Source organism: Myxocyprinus asiaticus, chromosome 19, assembly GCF_019703515.2.
Source record: "Myxocyprinus asiaticus isolate MX2 ecotype Aquarium Trade chromosome 19, UBuf_Myxa_2, whole genome shotgun sequence".
NCBI lineage: Eukaryota > Metazoa > Chordata > Actinopteri > Cypriniformes > Catostomidae > Myxocyprinus > Myxocyprinus asiaticus.
In genome coordinates this window covers 48,288,080-48,295,967 of record NC_059362.1, presented here as the reverse complement: position 1 = coordinate 48,295,967, position 7,888 = coordinate 48,288,080, and the positions used below count along the sequence as shown (strand labels likewise).

General features: G+C 38.1%; 1 protein-coding gene across 6 annotated transcripts in view; it reads left to right on the top strand.

Annotated features, from left to right (window-relative positions):
• The window catches only part of LOC127409602 (1-phosphatidylinositol 4,5-bisphosphate phosphodiesterase beta-4-like), a 109,736-nt gene that overhangs the window by 66,884 nt on the left and 34,964 nt on the right, over nucleotides 1-7,888 (top strand). The gene's annotated exons all lie outside the window — the stretch shown is intronic.

Genomic DNA, 7,888 nt, shown 5'->3' with positions numbered 1-7,888 from the left:
GTCATTATAGTTTAGAAAATGTCATTAGTTTCAAATGAATATAAAAAAAGGGAAAAAGGTAATGTTTCGGAAAAATCTTTAGAAATTGTTTTAGCCTTTTTTTTAAAAATAAAAGTATCGTTATGAAGAAAAGTTTGTACCTTTTTTTTTTTAATGAATTTTCATAAAATTATAAAAGATCACCAAGGCTGTGTGAGTGGGACAAAAAATAACCAATAGTCCTTTTTCACAGACTGTGATGATGCGTTTCCACCTTATTAAGCAGCGTAAATCTAGTAAACTTCTTTATATGATCGTTTCTTTTAAATAATGAGTGTAAGTTATAACATTGTTCTTTGTGTTATATTACCCCGGAATTAGTTTAAAAACTGAATTACCACAGCTGTGAGGGGGTTTCTATTACAGCTGCTGAGAGAGTGATGGTAAATCTGGCATCTTCTCCTATCTGACTGTCTTAATCCACCACTCTCTATTTTTTTTCTTTTTTTTTTCTCCATTTTCTCCCAATTTGGAATGCCCAATTCCCAATGTGCTTTAAGTCCTCATGGTGGTGTAGTGACTCGCCTCAATCCGGGTGGTGGAGGACGCATCTCAGTTGCCTCCGCATCTGAGACCGTCAATCTGCGCATCTTATCACGTGACTTGTTGAGCGCGTTACCACGGAGACGTAGCGCGTGTGGAGGCTTCACGCTATTCTCCGCGGCATCCACGCACAACTCACCACACGCCCCACCGAGAGCGAGAACCACATTATAGTGACCCATGTGACTCTACCCTCCCTAGCAACCGGGCCAATTTGGTTGCTTAGGAGACCTGACTGGAGTCACTCAGCACACCCTGGATTCAAACTCATGACTCTAGAGGTGATAGTCAGCGTCTTTACTCGCTGAGATGCCCAGGTCCCCACCGCTCTCTATTTGTAAACACTTCTGGAAAGTGATTCAAACGTAAGAGTGGATTTTTTCTTTTGCTCTTGGAGCAAATGGGTAAGTGAAAATAATATTTGCTGTGATCTCCCATTCACTCCCATTCACCGCTGTCGACTTTTACCCTGCAAACGTTTACTTCATCGTTCCAAAACCCGAGTGTGAAAAAGGCCTGTAGTATCAAAGCCGAATGTTTCCATCCAATCAGATCGTAATGGATAAAATAAAGTTCTGCCTTACATTATTTCCCTCTGAATATTCACTTGAAAATACTTGATATTACAGAAGTCACATGTGTTGTGAATGTTCTTTTAGAGTCTTTAGACAACAGATTTATTATACTCAAACTCTCTAGCGAGTTTGACACACAAGTTATCAAATGGATTTTAATTTTCATAACTATTACTGATTTCTAACCCTAACTCCTGTGAGCTTAAAGAATGAGTGCTATTACACCACAAACACTGATGAGCGACATTAACACAGACTGTTTAAAGTGAGACAGGAGTGTGTAGTTGTGATGCTGATGCTGCAGGATTCTCACAACACAAACCATAAATCACCCACTGCTGCAGTGCTGACACTCACGCTTACACACTTACTGCGTGCTTGCTTGCTTATAGTAGTCCGTCGTGTTTCGATGATGAAATTCCTCCTCATTAACTGTGTGTTTTTTGATGGCTGTAGAGTCCAATCCTAGATCCACAAATTATATTGCACATTGGGCATACAAAGTGTGGGTTAGTGGGGGCAGGCATGGCTGTGTGTCTCCTTAGTCTTTTTTGCTGTTTCTTCATATTCCTCTGTGATTCCAGCTGCTCAGTTCCTGTGTGGCAGAGCTGCCGCCAGATGGAACTGTTAGCGGCAGCTTCTTCCAGTCGTGAGGGGTCGATTTGACATTTTATTAGTGATTTTTTTTTAGCCGGTCTTTGTACCGCTTCTTATGACCCCCTGCGGACTGACGACCCAGATGAAGTTGTCCATACAGGACTTGCCATGGCAGGCACTCTTGAGGCATCCTAATAACATGCCTAAGCCAGCGCAGTTGGTGTTCAGTGACCGTGGCCTCCATGCTCTTGCAGTTTGTCCTAGCCAGCACTTCGTAATGGGGTGCACGGTCACGCCACGTGATCCCCAGGATTCGCTGCAGGCATCTTATATGGAAGCACTCCAGCAACCTTAGGTGGTGACTGTATGTGACCCAGGCTTCACAGCTGTATAGAAGAGTGGTGATGCAGATGAATTTATAGATGGTAATTTTGGTGTGCAGGTGGAGGTGCTTGTTTTGGAAGACCTTTCGACGGAGTTTACCAAAGGCCGCAGAGGCTTGTTTTATCCGGTTATGGATTTCATGATCAGCGTTGCAGCCCTCTGATAGGATGCTACCCAGGTGTTTAAAAGATGGAACTATTGTAAGTGGTCGATGCTCTATGGTGAAAACAGGCATAGTGTGTGGGGGGCTGGTCCTCCATTGGTATACCACTTCAGTCTTGGTGGTGTTGACTGACAAGCCCAGTCTGCTGTAGGCCTTTACAGCAGCGGCAATGATGGTTTGCAGGTCTTCTGGGGTGTGAGCCATAAGCATGCATTCATCAGCATACTGCAGCTCAAGGACCTGCACTGCTGTGACTTTGGTGTTTGCCTGGAGCTTTCGGATATTAAAAAGGTTTCCATCTAGCCTGAAGTCTAGAGTGATCCCACTACTGCTTTCCAGCTCATCATGGAGAAGTTTCGTGACACATAGGAGGAAGATGTTGAAGAGTACCGGCGCCAACACACACCCTTGTCTTACCCCGGTGCATACATTAAAGGGCCCCAATTCCTGTCCCCCTATGGTCACACGAGCCACCATCCCATCATGGAACTGTGACAGGATGTTCACAAATTTTCTTAGGCAGCCAAATTTTATTAGGATTTTCCAGAGTAGCTCTTGATTCAAAGTGTCGAAGGCTTTGGAGAGATCGACAAATGCCATGACAAGGTCCTGATGCTGTTTGCGGCACTTTTCTTGAAGCTGTCTTACTGTGGAAATCACGTCCGCAGTACTCCGGTTAATCCAGAAGCCACACTGTGACTCTGGCAGCAGATGTTCTGTTAGGTTTTCCACCAGCCTGCATAGCATGACTTTTGCGAGGACTTTGCCTGCAACAGCTAGCAGTGATATGCCACGACTGTTGCCACAGGTGGATTTGTCACCCTTGCTTTTGTAGAGAGTGACAATGTTGGCATTCCTCCATTGTTGAGGGACACTCTCCAGGTCCCAGATCTGCAGGGTGTATTGGTGGATCATCCTGGTACACAAGTAGCCACCTTGTTTGAGGAGCTCTGCTTGGATACCATCACTGCTGGGGGACTTGTTGTTTCTGAGGGAGTTGATGGCTGCTAGCACCACTTGAAAGGTTGGAGGGTGGTAAAGGACTTGAATGGGTAGCTGATTTGGTAGCTCTTCCAGGATAGAAAGATCAGTTGTTGAGTGTTGGTTGAGGTGGGCTTCAACATGTCCAGCCCACCTAGCCAAGGTATGTTTTTGGTCTTTCAAGATTGAGAGACCATTTGCTGCTTTTAGGGGTGTGATGGACACACACACACACGCACACACACACTCGTTTCTACAAATATCCTCACAGTCATGAGCGTCTCACACACACAACACCTAACATCAGGAAATAAAACGGTCACTCACCAGTTGGCCTTTAACTTCATTAGGAACTGAAAAACTGTTATTTTTGGGTCCCAGCCAACCTGAAAAGCTCTTGTAATATATTATATTATATCTTATTAAATTATATCATATTATACTGTATTTTATTATATATTATATTTAGTGCTGTCAATCACAAAATTTCTTGTAGTTAATCATGATTAATCGCAGATCTTGAAAGTGCTGAATGTGATTTGACACTATATATACTTCTTTTCTTGTCAAAATGCATTTATTTCCATCTTAGGAAAGAAAACAAAAAAATATGTAACAATATAATGCTTTATTAACATTTTCAAACAAAGCCTTCCACAGTATAAAGATAGAAATGATCTAAAATATCACCAATTCAAGTAACATTAAATGTTTCCCAAAGTGTAAGTGGGAGTTTGAGTAACCGAAAGAACGAGTCTCACCGTAGGTTGCATATTTATTGCAATGGACATTAAATCTCGCATCCTCCACAATATTAATCTGCCGGTAGATTGTGGGTATCTGCTTTGTTACAGCAATCGTGAAGCTGCGTTCATTAACTCAACATGAAAAGCGCTTGCATACAAAAATGTCTCATTCTGCGTTTTGCTGATAGTTAAGACTTGACGTGCTTCTGTGGTAATTAAAATGCGCCTTAGGCTGAACAATACTTGATTTCTGTCTCAAGTTCCATCTGGGTTTGTTTTGTACAACAAATAGCGCTAAGAGCTTCTTTCTCCATTGTTTTATCACTGACAGTGAAGCGCCGTAAGAGATTCTTTTATTTATGACATAACAACCTCTGTGGCTCTATTGTAGGAGAGAGTGTAACGGTCAACTAGCATGTTATGACAGTACCGCCCATAGAATGTGTATATGGGACCGCTGCATTATGCTATTTTATGCTAAGCTTGTAGGCTCCTTTTGGTAGAAGGGCTCTGGCGCTGTTGTGTGTCTGTTTGTGGCGTGTACGTTACACATTACAAAAGTTCCGCCCTTCACACAAGTGTTTATGCTGTATTAACTGTAAATGTGTTAATCGCAATTAAGAAAAATGTACTTGTTAAACATTTTTAATTAATCGTATGCATTAACGTGTTAATTCTGTCAGCTTTAATTATACACTACCGGTCAAAAGTTTTGAAACACTCACTCATTCTATATTATAATTTTTTTCTTCACATTTTATAATAATAGTAAAGTCATCAAAACTATGGAATAACATAAATGGAACTATGGGAATTATGTTGTGGCTAAACAAAATCCAAAATAAATCAAAACTGTGTTATATTTGAGCATCTTCAGAGTAGTCCCCCTTTGCCTAGAATTTGCAGACATGTACTCTTGACATTTTCTCAACCAACTTCTTGAGGTATCACCCTGGGATGCATTTTAAACAGTATTGAAGGAGTTCCCATCTATGTTGGGCACTTATTGGCTGCTTTTCTTTATTATTTGGTCCAAGTCATCAATTTCAAAAACTTTTTTTTTATTATTAAATTTTAGATTTATAATGAAATAAATTAATATGGTGGCACAATTATATTTTTGTCTACAAAACTTACTTCAAACATTTAAGCATACGCCTTCAGATCAAAAGATTTTTAAGATCATGAGAAACATTTCAGTCAAGTGTTTCAAAACTTTTGACTGGTAGTGTATAATATAATACTATATACAGGTGCATCTCAATAAATTAGAATGTCGTGGAAAAGTTCATTTATTTCAGTAATTCAACTCAAATTGTGAAACTCGTGTATTAAATAAATTCAATGCACACAGACTGAAGTAGTTTAAGTCTTTGGTTCTTTTAATTGTGATGATTTTGGCTCACATTTAACAAAAACCCACCAATTCACCTGTGTATATATATATTATATTATATTATTTTATATTATATGAACCTGCAATGACCAAGAACATTTGCCATTACATGATCTTTAAATTAAAGTGAAACCGGGGTGCTTTGTGTTCACTTTCAAAATCCTTGTTTACGCTCGAGTTTGGCGTGAACCTCCGCAGACGACGTGCATCACAGTAGTTCAGAAGCGGTTAATCTCACATAATGCAATAAGTATAATTGATAATTAATATTTTAATTGATAATTTAGTCTGCTAAATGACTAAATGTAAATGATAATGTAGGTACAGTCAGCCGGTTATTATCGCAAAATAAATCACAAGGATTTATTTTTTTAAACGAAAAGCGGTTTATTTTGGCTGTACATTACCAAATAAATCAATAAATGGACTTGAAACATTGAAATTATTAGTCAGAATTATTTAGTAGAAATTATTTTATTATCTTACTTGTCGAGATCTCAGATTGATACGAGAAGTAGGAAAGATAACTCGCAATACTTGCATTCATACAGTATGTGAAATATTTCTCATTAAGCCAAGAAAATAAAAATATGAGAAACAAAATCACACTCTCTCTTGATGTTTTGTGAGATACAGACTGACTCAAAACACAAATAATTCATTGTCATGATGCGTTACACGTGAACGGTTAGATATCAGGAAACTGCAAGTAACTGTTTATTGGAATGCTCTCAAGGTTATCCCGAATCTGAGGATGATCCAAAAACTGTGGACCGAGTTTGCTGTCGACAAAATTCAAAATGGAGCAAAATCTATTTGAAAGCAGCAGTTGCGTCAAACTCGACAAGAATCGGTACAATCCATTGAATCAGAGGAAAATTTATTTTAATTGTTGTCCAATTGAATCAAACATTAAAATATAAAATGCATGTGAAACTTTGAACAGTTGGTGGCGCTAGAGGGTTTGAGAAACCAAATGACTTCACGATCTGTGAAGTATATGAGCTGATGTGAGCCACTACTGTATGAACAGCACAATTCAAGAGACTTACAGATGATAGTAAATACTTTTGTCTGTCACAAACACTGACTGTGTGAATGCAACTTGAGGGTTTATTCACTGGTGTGATGCTCTTTTAGTCCTGATGTGACACCTGTCATCTCCCATCATGCTGTGATGAACACACATGATCTATATGTGACATGATGTTTTCTACAGCAGGAATTCAAGCTTCATTCCTCATGTGTCGTGTTTAACCCTTTAAGATCTGAAGGTGTTTTTAAAGATTTCCTATTTCAGTGGCATACCCAAAATTAAAGACTTATAATTCGACAAAAACAAGGAGGGTCAAGTGTTAGGTATCATTGTAAAGAAAACCTTTCAAATTTGAATGATATAGATTATGATACATTCTGAGACTCTCAGCCTAAGAAACTGCTGAAAAATAATAAAAAAGTAAGCCAAAAAGTTACTTTATTTCTTATTTTTCTGATTTGACATTATATTGCTCTGGGTGTAAATAAAGTGGCTCCAAAAAACTGCTTTTGTTTTGTTCCCAATCATGTCAACTGTATCTGAGAACAATTTTGTGTTGATATGACAAAGCAATCAAAAGTTATAGCATTACAAAAATAATTTATCATAGTGTCCAAAAGCCTCTCCAAACAAATAAAACATAATAATTGTACATAAGAACTAATTACACATGCAAACACAACAATGACTAAAGGTTTGCATAGCATGCAGACATGATTTTAGTAATGAGATTTCACAGAATGAGTTTCATTCTGTGTCATTTGAGTCATCATTGAGTCTGTGTCATGTATTTGGCGCCATCTCCTGGTGGTTATATGTAACATTGTGCTTCATGTGGATTATCTAATGATCTATACATCTGATTATCTTGTGTGTGGACTCGTTTGAAAGATGATCACCTCCTCTAAGTAATGATATGTGATATTTTATGTTCCATTTATTTTTTGTGAAATTATAAGCAAAAACGCAGTATGTAAGTAACTCCAACATAATTGTCAAAGACATATACTTAACTATTACTCGCTATATTTTTGTCTGTGAGTAAAACAAATAGGTGGGTTGTATTCTACTCTTTGTGAGCTTTCCAACAACATATGACACATGACTATTTGATGAGTTTGATGTTTTTACCGATTACAATAATATGAACAGTGCAAACGATTTTATAAATTATCAAAATGTAACACTTCTGATTTGTCTGTAAATTTCAAAACACTTGTTCAGTTTTGGTCATAATGTCTACATGCATTGGAAAGTAGAGCTTCTAAACTTTCAAACGATACCTATTTTGTGTTGGTCAAGACTGGAGTTATTAATATGAGTTAATATGTAATATATTTAATTTCTTAATTCATGTTCCTGAAATATTGGAAACGATCATCAGTGCATGTTATGTGTTATTGTCTTAAAGATCTTCATGATCTTTTC